Source organism: Crinia signifera, chromosome 3 (genome assembly GCF_055691185.1).
Source record: "Crinia signifera chromosome 3, ASM5569118v1, whole genome shotgun sequence".
Taxonomy (NCBI): Eukaryota; Metazoa; Chordata; class Amphibia; order Anura; family Myobatrachidae; genus Crinia; species Crinia signifera.
Genome location: NC_139219.1, coordinates 132,657,365 through 132,672,433, shown reverse-complemented (window position 1 = coordinate 132,672,433; position 15,069 = coordinate 132,657,365). Strand labels below are relative to the sequence as shown.

The window sequence follows — 15,069 nt, the reverse complement described above, 5'->3', positions numbered from 1 at the left end:
ACACACTGACACACTTTTAAAATAAAACTTTATTACACACAAAGCCCACACATACTAATACTTACCTATCTTCTTCCCATAGGTCGCCCTGGTCCTGTGTCGGCGTCTTCTGGTCCTGTGTCATCTTCTTCCTCCATGTCGACGTCGCTGTCGGCGATGGTGTCCCCGTCCGGATCCGTCGAAATCCATTTGGGAAGCTGTGGAAGGAAACCATACTCACCTGTCCCAGCGCGACGTAGTCCAGGTAAGGGTCTTTGCAAAAAAACAAACCGACACCCCGAAACCAGACCGGACTGACGGAGACGCACGGTGTTTACATCGTGCGGCTCCGCCTCCCGAATGCCGCTATTGGCCGCCTTGCGGCCTAGCGGCCAATCAGGAGCCGCTAGGCCGCAAGGCGGCCAATAGCGGCATTCGGGAGGCGGAGCCGCACGATGTAAACAAACACACGTGCGTCTCCGTCAGTCCGGTCTGGTTTCGGGGTGTCGGTTTGTTTTTTTGCAAAGACCCTTACCTGGACTACGTCGCGCTGGGACAGGTGAGTATGGTTTCCTTCCACAGCTTCCCAAATGGATTTCGTCGGATCCGGACGGGGACACCATCGCCGACAGCGACGTCGACATGGAGGAAGAAGACGACACAGGACCAGAAGACGCCGACACAGGACCAGGGCGACCTATGGGAAGAAGATAGGTAAGTATTAGTATGTGTGGGCTTTGTGTGTAATAAAGTTTTATTTTAAAAGTGTGTCAGTGTGTTTTGTGCACTATTTTTTTAACTGTAGAACTACAAGTGCCAGCGGGCCCTTTAATGCCCAGCAGGCTGGGACTTGTGGTTCTCCAAGTCCCAGCTTGCTGGGGAGGCTTGCTGGCACTTGTAGTGCCACAGTAAAAAACAATATATTCACTTCCGGTGGAGGCCGGGGAGGTCGCATGCACATGGAGCTCCGGTCCCCCATCCACGGAGCTCCACCATCCCCGGCCTCCGGAGCAGCGGGCGGCATCAATCGTGGCGGCGATGGGGGAGAGGAGGCAGTGCTGTGCTCCCCCGGCGGTGAGCGCTGTACACCCCCGGCGGTGTGCGTCGAGCACCGGAGCACAGCAGCAGGAGCAGCAGGATGGCCGGAGCCAGCAGCGCGGCGGTTCCCTTCGCCCCTCCCGCAGCACCATCAGCCTGCGGGCGGCCCCCCTTAACCCCCGGCGGTGAACGGGAGCAGGATGGCCGGAGCCCAGCATCGCAGCGGTTCCCTCCGCCCCTCCCGCAGCACCATCAGCCTGCGGGCGGCCCCCCTTAACCCCCGGCGGTGATCAGGAGCAGGATGGCCGGAGCCCAGCAGTGCGGTGGTTCCCTCCGCCCCTCTCGCAGCACCATCAGCCTGCGGGTGGCCCCCCCTTAACCCCCGGCAGTGAACAGGACAGAGCAGGATGGCCGGAGCCCAGCAGAGCGACGGTTCCCCCCACACAGCACCATTAACCTGGGGGCGCCCCCCCCAGAGACAGCGGTGGTCTGGCCTAGCAGAGGCCCTAGCGGAGGCCCACACAGACACCGGAAATTGCGGCATCCAGGCTCCCGGCGACTAGCGGAGGGAGAGGTGAGGGGAAGCTGCATGAGGGCCCCAGTGGTAGCCCCCACTGCTCAGTGCTGGCAGGATCATGTGCTCCAGCTCTCATCCCCAGGAGAGAGACTCCGTCTCGGCCCAGGGCCCAACTCCATCTCCCAGGCCTCACTGACCCTGCCCAGGCCCCACTGACTCTCTCCCCCCCTCCAACCCCAGTCCTGACTGACTCTGCCCAGGCTTCGGTGACTCTCTTCCCCCAACCCCCCATCGCCGCCACCACCATCCATGCCGCCCACGGCTCTCACTACAGGAAGATCCAAGATGGCGCCGCAATGGCTGCCTAGGAACTGTGCAATCAGCAATATGTATCCCGTGTCTCCTGTGTGATAACTGTACTGTCTCTGTTACAACTGTGCTGTCTTTGCTCATACTGTTACCTCATACAGTTACCCACCTGGCTGCTGCAACGACCAGTGGCGCCACTGATGGCTGCCTAGGCGCTGTGCAGCTCGGCGGGTATGTGTTCCCATGTGTTAACTGTACTGTCCCTGCTTATATTGCTACCTACCTGGCTGCTGCAACGACCAGTGGCGCCGCTGATGGCTGCCTAGGCGCTGTGCAGCTTGGTAGGTATGTGTTCCCTGTGTGATAACTGTACTGTCTGCTTATATTACCCACCTGGCTGCTGCAATGACCAATGGCGCCGCTGATGGCTGCCTAGGCACTGTGCAGCTCGGCAGGTATGTGTTCCCTGTGTGATAACTGTACTGTCCCTGCTTATATTGCTACCTACCTGGCTGCTGCAATGACCAGTGGCGCCGCTGATGGCTGCCTAGGCGCTGTGCAGCTAGGCGGGCATGTGTTCCCTGTGTGATAAATGTACTGTCCCTGCTTATATTGCTACCTACCTGGCTGCTGCAACGACCAGTGGCGCCGCCGATGGCTGCCTAGGCGCTGTACAGCTCGGCGGGCTCATGTCCCTTATGTGATAAATGTACTGTCCTGCTTATATTGCTACTTACCTGGCTGCTGCAACGACCAGTGGCGCCGCTGATGGCTGCCTAGGCGCTGTGCAGCTTGGCAGGCATGTGATCCCCGCAAGTGATGTCTTAATGTTCTCAATGTAATGCGTTTAATGTCTCAATGGAATGTGTAAAATGTCTCAATGGTATGCATGTAATGTGTCGTCCCCCCCCCCCCCCCCCCATTTTATCCCTGCTTGATGCTGCACTGTAATCCACAAAAAAATCCTAGTGTGCGCAAGCACACATGGCCAATAAAGTTGATTCTATTCTATTCTAATAGGTTCATCTTTTTTTTACTACATTTATCAGCTCGATGCCCACCGCCCAGGGGCATCGAGGACAGCACCAGGCTTCAGCCTGGTCAGGTAAGTCCTGGAGGGGGGGGACCCCTTCATTGGGGGGGTCCCCACTCCCCCAGGGCCCCTGGCCAGGCTGACTGGTCGGTAGGGAGAATGTTTTGGCCGCGGGACCTTATATTATAAGTGTCCCCCGGCTGTGACATTACCCTGCCGGCTGGTTGTGCCTGGGGCTGGTTCTTAAAATACGGGGGACCCCTACTCATTTTGTCCCCCGTATTTTGGGAACCAGCCCCGGACCTGGAGCCTGGGGCTGGTTGTTAAAAATCGGGGAACCCCTATTTGTCGGGTTCCCTGATTTTTAATTACCGGCCCCGGCTCCTTCAGCCTGGTGCTGGTTTCGGCTGTGGGGGGGACCCCACGCCGGTTTTTTTTTTATTTATTTATTTTTTCTATTTTTTTTTACACCTTGCAGCCTGCACGGATCTGACTGATCCGTTCAGACTGCTAGAAATAATTCGTATTAGCGGCCGTATATACGGCCGCTAATACGAATCATTACACCATCGGAGGGTTACAAAGCAGTCGTATATGACTGCTTTGTAACTGATCCTCCGGAACACGACTTTGCATACGACTTAAACAGTCGTATGCAGTCGTAGGGAAACTACCAATACGAAAAACTAGGTTTTTCATATTGGTAAATTTCCCCCAATGTATCTATCAAAATCACAACAACACTTGAGCCTCACTCACACTTCTCCTGCCAAAACACTCACCAATCTACTAGAAAGCTACACCCACTACAACATGCCACATTTAGCCATACATATATACCTGCATGTCACTGCTTAATAGCTAAACTGCATGATAGATAGATACATGGATAGATAGATAGATAGATAGATAGATAGATAGATAGAGAGAGATAGAGAGAGAGAGAGATAGATAGAGAGAGAGATAGATAGAGAGAGAGATAGAATAGATACCACATTAAAAGGCTAGCCTAGTCCCTCTACCCATTACTTCATGATTCCTTGTCACATTGCCAGATAGGTGAAAGTGCAGCACTAATCCGCTTCCATACACCAAACAATTTCTAAGGTCAATCCATCCTACATAATACCTTTTAAAAATGCATGGCAACAACACGGGCCCACTGGCTAGAGGGGGGCCCAGGGGAACTGGCCACTTGGGACTCCAGTATAAATCAGGCCTGCCCATATTCCATTGATGTTTTATTGTTGCTTCTATACAAAGACCCTCCATAAATAAACATCACCTACATGAGCATCCAGATTGCACGTTTGCAGCATGGCCCTATAAGGCCAAAGTGTGTCTGTTGTTTTCCATTTGTTTGGACTACTCTTTAATATATTATAGCAAAATGTAATCAGCTGTGCGACATAACAAACTGTACCTAAGTCAGTAATGATGCATTACGTCTACTTACCCCTGCCAGGCAGCTCCACCATCTCTTCTTCCTCCACATTGGGAGGTGGTGGGAAATCAGGGAGGGGTAGGGCGAGCTCCTCCTCCTCTTGGTACACGGAGGGGGGGAGGGGAAGGTAGACAGAGGAGGTTGGTGAGTGGCTAGGGGGAGGGGTGTGTGTAGGGGTGGTGGAGGTGAGGTATTCCACCTCATGGCGGCCCTCAACCTCCTCCTCCTCCATCTCCACCTGTCCCGCCTCCTCCTCCTCCACCTCCACCTGGCCCTCCACTTCTACCTCCTGGCCGACCTCCTGGGCCACCTCCTGGGCCTCCTCTGTGGCCTCCTCCTGGGCCTCCTCTGTGGCCTCCTCCTGGGCCTCCTCCTAGCCCTCTTCATGGCCCTCCTCCTGGGCCTCCTCACGGGCCTGTCTGTCTCTCTCCCGCGCTGTGGGTTAAACAAACAAAATGGTTGAGTGTCATTTGACATTCTAATCACTATAACAAGTACATATCATAACCACATTATATATGTGTTATATATCACACATATAGTATATGGCATTTCTATGTCATCAACACCCAATTGACCTCATGTAATATTAATATTAAATAATGTGGAAATGATAACATTCACTGGGCCAGATGCACTTAGCTTCAAAAGTGATAAAATGGAGAGTGATAAACAGGCAGCCAATCAGCTCATACCTGCCATGTCACAGACTGTATTTGAAAAATGTCAGGTAGGAGCTGATTGGCTGGCTGTTTATTACTCTCCATTTTATCACTTTTGAAGCTTAGTTTTCTGGCCCACTGTCAATTATGTGTATTTTGCGTAAATACTTACAGCGTTGAAGACGCCGCCTCAATGCCTGCAGCCGCTCCGGCTGGCGCCTCCGCAGGTCGGACCATTTATTTTTAAATTTATTGTAATAAATGTATATTTTTATCCCCAAATGTGTGGTTTAATTGTTACATGTAGAAGTGACATGTCTATTTCTATTAGTGATAGTAAGTTCTGTCCATTGGTTGCAGTGTAAAAGTGTGTGAAAACTGCAGCATATATGTGTGTGTTTAGTAATGGTCCATTTAAGCTGCAATGGTTCCAATTGAAGCACTGACAAGCGTGTAATTAATGAGTAATGAGTAAAGGAGTGGATTGTATTGTGTTCAGCTGACATTGGTTGTACTGATTGGGCGTTCCGATTGCCTAGCGCATGAACGAGTGGTGTCCGCAAAGCAATACTTGCTTATGAACACCGCATATTTCTAGCCTTTTGGTTCGCGTGCATTCGGTGTGCTGTCCGAATGCACGCCTACCAGAATGAGTGCACTCCCTCGTGTCCGCCCATGTTTACGCCCAGTTTAGCCCACTTTGAAACTACGCCCCTGTGTATTTACGAATGACGCCCATAGTACGCCCACATCTCCCGAGTGATTGCGGTGCACATTTCTGTACGGTATTAGTGAGAACAAGTACGGAGACCATGCGTGGCACATGCGGATAGCGTTCCCCACGCATGCGCAGACGGCTAAAAAACGCCATCCGTAAGAATTCTGGAAAGTACGCACAGACCAGAATAAGGCCCAATGTGACCCTCTCCAGGAGGGACAAAATGCTCTAATCCTGGACTTCCCTCTTAATTTAGGATTGCCATCACTTGTGGTGACACGCCTTTTGTTTCACCTAACCTGTTCAAAACAGGTGATGGTAGCCCTACATTAAGAGGGAAGTCCATAAACAGAGCATTGTGTCCCTCCTGGAATGGGTAATGGTGAGAGGTATGTAACGCACTACTAGGTAAGTATGGACTTCACCCTTGTTTGCAGTCTTCTCCAGTCGAGTATTGTCTCACTCCTCATCCAATAGAGGGTTTGTTTTTGGAAATATAATTTTATTCCATATCACAGAATACATCTAAACCATAGTGTAACATAATTGCACATGGCAGTGGTCACAACATTGGACAGGGATGAATGTCTACACAGGCAGAGAGGTGAGGGGTTTCCCTTAATAGTAAGGAGATATCTGCAGTCAAGCAAGCTGTCCTCCCACCAGAAAATTATGGATAATAAGCCCACTCCACTATACACCCCTCCTCTGCATATTAAACATCCTCTACCACCCTGGAAGTTATGCATCAGGGCCCCTTCATTCAGCTCAATGCCCCCTTCTCCCACCCCATCTCCCACCATCTGTGCAGTAAAGGGGTAATTAGTGGAAATTACTGATCTAGGACCTACATGCTGAGTGGTTGATATAATACCCCCTACCACCCGCGGGACATCAAAGCTTCCCCCACTCCTATCGGAGGATCGGTAGGGGCCCCAATACATTGCTATGCCCAGGGGTCTACACTGCTGTTGACGCTCCTGTATGTATATATATATATATATATATATTTATATATATATGTGTGTATGTGTGTGTGTGTGTGTGTGTGTGTGTGTGTATATATATATATATATATATATATATATATATATATATTTATTTATTATTATTAATTTTTTATTATTATTATTTATATACATTTGGTCTATCTATAATACATTAACTGACCTGGCATATACTGGGTCACCTAAGTGTCCATCTCCGTGCTTTGCTCCGCCCCTCTATGGAAACCCCCTTCTAAGAATCCTGCGTTTGCCCATGCAAGATGTCACCAAACTACTGTATCAGATACTTTATGTACAGTCCATTGGGCAAGTTGATAAAAAGTAGATGATCAATGTGTTGCTCCTATGTACTGCAGCCACAGGATTATAGTTAATGTAGTTTAAGTTCAGACCCTCCAGCATGACTACTTGAATCAAGTACAAAATACTTTGCTGGAGTGGTGCCGAAAAAGGTATGCGGACCACAAATGGTTTTCCCCCTACTACATAACACACAACTTTTGTTGCTGCAGCCGTGGGACAAATGAGCACAAAGCATTCGTATGCCTGAATATAGGGGCGTGGTTCTATGGTCAGGGGGCATGGCCATGCGCCTGTTTTTTGCTGATGTGGGGGTGTGGCCAGTGCTGGTCATGTCCCCAGCCCCTCTGACTCCTTGAATGGACAGCACAGCATCTATTCACTGCTGCTCTGCTCACCAGTGACTGTCAGGTGGGACTCCCAACTGCCACCACCACCACAACAGGACATTCCCCCCAAAAATGGGACTGTCCCATGAAAATCGGGACAGTTGGGAGATATGCTATTAGGAAGTGTCAGCACAAATGGCAGCTCCTCTGGAATGATTGGAGCTGGGTGCTGCAGTGTGATATTCTCCTACAGCACCCATCTCCTGTCATAGAGGAGGAACCCAGTGCAGCCAATAATCTCTGGGGGCAGCCCAGCATCTCCAGACATGCAGGACATGACCGGACCTTATATTATACCACGCCTCTTTTTGGTGAGCAGAGAGGTATGTAGAGAGTGCACTGGGTGTCAATCATCCGACCTGGTAAAGCCTCTGCTCTGCTCTCGAACTTCCTGCTTAATTTTATGATCGTTGCCACCTGTGTTGAACTAAATTCTAAATAAATTAATAAATTAAGAGGGAAGTCCAGGAGCAGAGCATTTTGTCCCATGAGGAAGGGTGGGTTGTGGTGGATGGTTTGTAATTTTACAACATAAACCCTACAATATATTCACACTTAGCACTGCTTTTAAATATTATCTATCTATCTATCTATCTATCTATCTATCTATCTATATATATATATATATATACTAGGTGATTCATCGCGCCCTACGGGCGCTCTTCACACCGGCGTAAGGGGCTACGCCCCTTAATTTGTGAACATTTGTATTGTGAGAAATATGGTTAGAATTGTATGAAAGATGCCCTGTATTGCAGCTTCTGGCAGTGGGTGAGGATCAAGCTGGCAGCACATGAGTACCGGACGGTGGCCCTGAGTCAGTGTCTCCTCCTACTGGGTGGGAGTTAGGGTGCATGAGAGCAGGAGGCTGGGATATGAGGCATGATAGGGGTATGTGGGCAACACAGCGTCAGCGATTACCCAGTGGTGGAAGTTACGGTTCAGGAGAGCAGTAAGCTGGGTAGTGATAGGGGTGTGTGGGCATACGGGGGACTAAAAAGGGTGGTGGACACTGTGCAGCTTCTGCCAGTGGGTGAGGGTCCAGCGTGGCAGCACAGAAATACAGGAGTCAGTGTCTCCTCCTACTGGTTGGGAGTTAGGGTGCATGAGAGCAGGAGGCTGGGCGGTAAAGCATGATAGGGGAATGTGGGCAACACAGGGTGAGCGGGTCTCCACTGGCGGACGTTACGGGGCAGGAGAACAGGAGGCAGGGCAGTGTCCTCCCACATTGATGGCAAAAGTATTTAACATCGGCCATAAACCATCGATTATTTGAAAATCATTGATGGTCGATGGGCATCCCTAGAACTGGAGGAGGGTGGGGGACAGTATGCAGCTCCCGGCAGTGGGTGAGCGTCTCCTCCCACTGGGAGGGAGTGAGCGTGCATGAGAGCAGGAGGCTGTATAATAGTGGTATGTGGGCAAGACATTGATAAAAGTTGTGGCGCTGGTGCAGAGGGCAGTGGGGAAACCTGCAGTGCGGCAGCCAGGGCCGGATTTCCCACCTAGGGGCGGTACCTGCTTGTGGTGGTACAGGATCCCCCATTGTCACAGGGTTACGTGAAATGCGGGAGCGGGGGCCGCGGTGGTCCGCTGGGGGGTGGAATTGCCGGAAGGGGGTCTGGGGGGTCTGCAAATTGCGGGAGGGGGGGTGGTGTGTGGGGATCCGCGGTTAGCGGGAGGGGGCGGGGGTCCGCAAATCGTGGGCGGGGGCGCGGGGGGGGCTTGAATCGTGGGAAGGGGGGTCCGCAAATTGCGGGAGGGGGGTTGTCGGGGTTAGTGAATTGCGGGAGGGGGGGTTGCGGAGGTCCGTGAATTGCGGGAGGGGCGTGTGGGGTGCCGTGAGTCAAGGGGGGGTGGTGCGGGGGTCCGTGAATCACGGGAGGGGTCATGAATCGCAGGAGGGGGGGGTCGTGGGGGGGCTGCGAATCGCAGGAGGGGGGGTGTGGGGGGTTGCCGTGAATTGCATGAGGGGGGCGTGAATCAAGGGAGGGTGGGCGCAGGGGGGTGGTGCGGGGGTCCGTGAATCGCGGAAGGGGGCATGAATCGCGGGAGGGGGGGTCGTGGGGGGTTCCGAATCGCAGGAAGGGGGGTATGGGGGGTGCCGTGAATTGCGTGAGGGGGGCATGGGACCTATTAATGCCGGGAGGGGGGGTCGCAGGGGTCCCGCGAATCGCGGGAGGGGAGGATGCAGGGGTCCTGCGAATCGCGGGAGGGGTCTCGCGGGAGGGAGGGGTCGCTGGGGTCCCGCGATTTGCGGGAGGGTCGCGGGGGTCCCGCGTTTCGCGGGAGGGGGTGGTCGCGGAGGTCCAGCGAATCGCGGGAGGGGGTGGTCGGGTCTGGGACGGATATTAGACAGCACTTACATCGACAGCCATTACATGGACACCATTAGTTCGACAGCTCAATAGGTCGACATGGTTTTAGGTCGACAAACCATTAGGTCGACAGCTCATTAGGTCGACAGTTCATTAGGTCGACAGCTCATTAGGTCGACATGTTTTTAGGTCGACACTGCCATTAGGTCGACAGAGTCTATGTCGACAGTCAAAAGGTCGACATGGGTTTTTTCACTGTTTTTTTTTGCCGAAATGTCGACACAGTCGACATGAACACAGTTTGAAGTGTACCGCAGCCGCTCGCTATGCTTCGGGCACGGTGCCTCGCTGTGCTCGGCACACTATTTTATTCTCCCACCACGCCCTAGTGGATAGTAGGGCATGAAATACCACCTGTCGGCACATGTCGGCTCGATTAACAGTGAAAAAACCCATGTCGACCTTTTGACTGTCGACATGGACACTGTCGACCTAATGGCAGTGTCGACCTAAAAACATGTCGACCTAATGAGCTGTCGACCTAATGAGCTGTCGACATAATGACATGTCGACCTAATGGTATGTCGACCTAAAACCATGTCGACCTATTGAGCTGTTGAACTAAAGGTGTCGATGTAATGGCTGTCGATGTAAGTGCTGTCTAACAATAGTCCGGATACCGGGGTGGTCGCGGGGGTCCCGCGAATCGCGGGAGGGGGGTCGCGGGGGTCCCGCGAATCGCGGGAGTTCGCGGGGGTCCCGCGAATCACGGGAGGGGGGGTCGCGGGGTTCCCGCGACTCGCGGGAGGGGGGGTGCGGGGTCCGGCGAATGGCGGGAGGGGGGGTCACGGGGGTTGCGCAAATCGCGGGAGGGGGGTTCGCGGGGGTCCCGCGAATCGCGGGAGGGGGGGTCGCGGGGGTCCCGCGAATCGCGGGAGGGGGGGTCGCGGGGGTCCCGCGAAATCGCGGGAGGGGGGTCCCGCGATTCGCGGGAGGGGGGGTCGCGGGGGTCCCGCGATTCGCGGGAGGGGGGGTCGCGGGGGGTCCCGCGAATCGCGGGAGGGGGGGGGTCGCGGGGGGGTCCCGCAAATCGCGGGAGGGGGGGGGGTCGCGGGGGGTCCCGCGAATCGCGGGAGGGGGGTCGCGGGGGTCCTGGCAGAGGGTAGGGATGTGCAGGAGTAATGGTGGATGGTGGCTGTGGAGTAATGGTGGATGGTGGGCGTGTACTGTAGCCCTGGCTGGGCGGGGGGAGGTGATGTCAAGGGGGTGGAACGTCAGACACATGAAAGTGAAACTGTTTTACACAGAAACGTTCTCCACAGGGGTTGAGTGACAGATCTGGCTAAATATATAAGAGATATATTTATATATATATATATATATATATATATATATATATATATATATATATATATATATATATATATATATATAGTAGATTTGCGGTGGGGCACTCGTGGCTATTCTCCATAAACTAGACAAGCCAGCTAGTATGCAGCAACGTTTCAATTTATTTATCAAATTTTCGTCAGGTTACCATTTGATAAATAAATTGAAACGTTGCTGCATACTAGCTGGCTTGTCTAGTTTATGGAGAATAGCCACGAGTGCCCCACCGCAAATCTACTATATTTTTCTATGTGCTGGCACCGGCGCTGCTGCATTTGGTTATAGTGAGTGCCAAACCCGAGTTGGATATATATATATATATATATATATATATATATATAATAAAAGAAGCAGCTATAAGTCATCCATTGTCACATATTTATGCAATCTCTCCTTCACAGAAGCCATAAGCTTCTTACATACACTGTCATTGCCTTTCGTCTAGCAGTAACACCATTCTTAAAACAGAATTTAATTTCTTTATGATTTAAAAACTCTATAGCATTTCATTTTGCTTACATAGCCTTTCATTGTGTGGCTTTGTGTGGCTGACTAGTCTTTCAGTTTGATAAATATAAAAAATATGAAAATGGAAATTTTACATTCTGATTATGAAACTGCATTTATTCATTCATTTTTGCAGCTCCAAAATTCCAATTTTGACAGGAGGAATACACAGTAATCACAGCACCTGATATTAAGAGGTGACAGTAAATGGGGCCGGAAGAAAAACTATTCTATACTTTGATGTATTTTTAGCAAATAAGGCTTTTTGAACAATACAGAAGCAAAATGTACTTCTGCACAAAGTAATGGCTCTGTCAAGTCACATAGGCTATAATGACACTGAAAAGCATAAGCTCTGCTTGAGAAGTTCAGTTAAATGAAAACAACGGCTCGCAGTCCCAATCCCTCGTGACTCTCAATAGGATGGGTCTGATGCTTCCGCAAAACAAAAGGTGACTCTTTTCAGAAATTGAGAAAAATAGATATTACCTGCATGTCAGGATTGCTTATAGTAGTAGTGTTTGGTCCACAAAGTTTACTCCTTTGCTGCACTTTATCACAAATATTTTTTTCTTTAGCAAATATATTGCAGCATGATTATATATATATATATATAAATATATATATATATATATATATATATATATATATATATATATTAATTACACAATAGATATACACTACCTTCTGGGGCCTAATTCCCTGTAGAATGCCAACCAATTTACACCTAGACTAATCATTCTTTATAGGACTTTGTCTAAATAAACTGAACAGCTGATGGTGGAACTAGAGCTTTTTTATACTCCTTTTCCACTGCTGCATTAATCCGGGTCACAGCTTGGTGAAAAAGGGTATTTTTCAAAACAAAAAAACAAGTCCCATTACCTGAGAATCTGAACCAAGTAGCTACCAGTGTCAGACTCTGGAAGGACTGAGGTAGCCTGCGGTATACTAATGTCATCTCCAACAGAAAAAACTGGACCCAGGTGCAATATTCTGGGTCTAATATGCGGTGTGACCGCAATCTGACCTGCATCAGACCTGGGTTGAACTCACCTTCGAAAACCTGGGTACTTGAAAAAGAACCCGGGTCCAGTTACCTGGGAATTATACCCAAGTAGCTACCAGGGTTGGACTCTGGAAGGATACAAGTAGGCTATGGTGCAAAATGTCATCTCCAAGTACCAGCAGAACAGAAAGACTAGACACAGGTGCACTCTGAAAGTGGTCTACCTGCCATTATGGGTCTAGCCTTCAGTGCGAAAACCCAAGCATTTGATGAGAAATGGATATCATATGTATGAAGAATAGTCCAGCATTTGCCATTGAGACATGTATTACTTAAGAAATATGCATTAGCCATTACAGTGTGTGAACATACAGCAGATAAAATATGCAATAAGTTAGACATATAACTAAAAACACATTTAATAGATATTTTCAAGCATGACATAATTTAAATGATTTCCCATTTACAACTTTGATATAATTACATAAGCACTAAATGCAAGGAGCAAACATCCACACTACATTGCTATTTTACATCGTGAATGTTGACATAACGTCCATGTGTGCATTCTGAATGTTAACATTCAGACCATATTGCCAGTCTAGAGTTGACATTCTGAATGTCCAAGTTTTGTACCACACCCATGAGATATTTAATTGTCAACAGGACAGTTTATTTTTTGTTTGTGTTTTGGAGTGTTAAGATGCTAAACCAGGTTTTCCTTTAGTACAACTTACAGTAATCAATTAAAACCAGTTGAAAAGAGAGAAAGAGGATGCAGAAAGCTTTTGCTTTTCAGAAAATGTGTTCTATTTTAGAATAAAAAAGTTCAGTTTTCATATATCATAAGAAAAGATAAGTGCTCATCATTTATTACATCGAGAGTGGAGAGTACTAAGGGTAAAATATGGTAAAAACTCAAAAAGCTGCTGTTTTTGGATGTTGACTGGATTTCATGTATGTATCAAGCTCCAGATAACCGATGATCATTACTGTGCATATGTAGAGTAGGACTCCCTGGTTATAACCTGGAAGTCCTCACAACACAAAGGACAGGTCTGATCAGAAGACTGTTGTTCACATTTATATTCATGCAATGCATGATATTTCCTGCCCTTCGTGCCTGAAAAACAGCAATGCCGGATCATACGCTTATCATTCCAGTTGTCATAAAGTGGACTCCAGGACATACAACTTACTTGAGGTGTACATGAATGCAGCACATTTTAAATGCAGACATTACACCCGGATTCAGTATGAAATCCCGGCGGTCGGGATCCCGGCGTTCAAAATCCCGACGCCGGAATCCCGACAGCCGAAATCCCGATAAGAGGGGGACGTGGATCGCCCCCCCTTGCGGGCTCGCTGCGCTCGCCACGCAGCAGGCCCGCTGCGCTCGCTACGCTTGGCACGCTAATTTATTCTCCCTCCAGGGGTGTCGTGGACACCCACGGAGGGAGAAAGTGTCGGGATTTCGGCGGTCGGGATTCCAGCATCAGGATTCTGACCGCCGGGATTTAAACTGCATCTCATTACACCCATCTCCTGGTTAAAACATACAATCATTTTTGTACAATTACATTTGTGTCACCTTGAATATTATTCCCAGTAAGAGCGTTTAGAATGATGAATTGAAATTATGCTCCTCAATAAAACACAGGCTCATCATGAAAGTCAGACTAGTCATATAAGAATATTTCATTTCACAAAGTTAATGTCTCTTCCAACAGCTAGGGAGGTGAACAAGCCATTCATCTGAGACTAACGGATCAGTGTAGCAGCAACATGAGAAGATTGTAGAAATAGTCACCAGAGTAGTTCAAATGTTTAGTTTAACAACTCACAGCTTTTTATGGCCAACTTGATGCCCTCCTGTAAACTAAAGGAGCAGCCATTTTGAATTTGTTCGATCAGGGATAATAAATCACCCCATAATGTATATCTGCAGTTTGAACCTTACAAGACCAATTAGTGCATGACATTGTTGAAAAAAGTTCATGAGTTACTGTATCTCATTTATTTCTGATTATATAAAACAAATTATTTGCCCGATGCAAAACACACTTACTTGAGTTTGTGATCTCTCCTTAACCCTTGCCAAGTGAGTTTGTCAAAATAGGTGTAAAAATGGGCAAGCAAACATTTCTATTCATCAAAATGACCTATAATGTTTACCTTATATAGATAAACACAACATTTTTTTTAATTTAAAATTATATAACATATGTGAGCGACGCTGGCATTTTTAGTGGATATTTTGAACATCTCTCACAGAGATGTTGGCCCTCAAAATGTTATCTACTTGAAAAAAGATATCACAATTGCAGGAACTCTTGAAATGATTAAAAATAAAACCTGGGTGTATAAAATGGCAGGATAAATGGGAGGAATAAAATGCGATATCCCAGGATGAAATAAAATATGTAAGATGTTTGTTCAATGGGTGTTTT

General features: G+C 48.8%; 1 protein-coding gene across 3 annotated transcripts in view; it reads left to right on the top strand.

Moving 5' to 3' along the window:
* The window catches only part of SASH1 (SAM and SH3 domain containing 1), an 893,545-nt gene that overhangs the window by 454,374 nt on the left and 424,102 nt on the right, over positions 1 to 15,069 (top strand). The gene's annotated exons all lie outside the window — the stretch shown is intronic.